Source organism: Penaeus monodon, chromosome 29 (genome assembly GCF_015228065.2).
Source record: "Penaeus monodon isolate SGIC_2016 chromosome 29, NSTDA_Pmon_1, whole genome shotgun sequence".
Lineage (NCBI taxonomy): Eukaryota > Metazoa > Arthropoda > Malacostraca > Decapoda > Penaeidae > Penaeus > Penaeus monodon.
The window spans coordinates 13,822,659-13,823,141 of NC_051414.1; the positions used below are offsets into that span (position 1 = coordinate 13,822,659).

The 483-nt window shown below is 32.5% G+C and overlaps 1 protein-coding gene across 1 annotated transcript in view; it reads left to right on the plus strand.

The window, feature by feature from the left end:
• Positions 1 to 483, plus strand: part of LOC119591754 (peptidyl-alpha-hydroxyglycine alpha-amidating lyase 2-like) — a 13,265-nt gene that overhangs the window by 12,063 nt on the left and 719 nt on the right.

Genomic DNA, 483 nt, shown 5'->3' on the forward strand with positions numbered 1-483 from the left:
GAACCTATGATACTCAAACATTTTGTTTGTTTAAACATCGCTCTCACTGTTATTGATGAATTAAAGTGACATCTGAGATAAATAAGTTAAAGTGACTACTTTGCTGCTGTCCTTGAAAATGTCTTTCATGCAATATCATGGCAGGAAGGTAAAAATCAGCCATTGCGTGGTCCGCATCCAAATCAGGCATTCTTTCCTAAACTTGCATTTGTCTATTTTGTCTAGAATTAGTATCCCATACAGGGCATTGTGTTTCTTATAGCAGTAGTCGTGATAACAGAAATTCTGTAAGTGTAAATTCCTTCCAAAGTATGTTTTGAAAGACCTTCATTAATAAATAAATAATTGAAAACAAATGATGGTAGGTCGAACTAGAATTAATATTTTCGGTCATTTACACTTGACAAATGCAATCCAGATGAGAAGCTAATTACTGGAATAAAACTATACGAAATAAAGTAGGATTATCAATAACTTTATGAT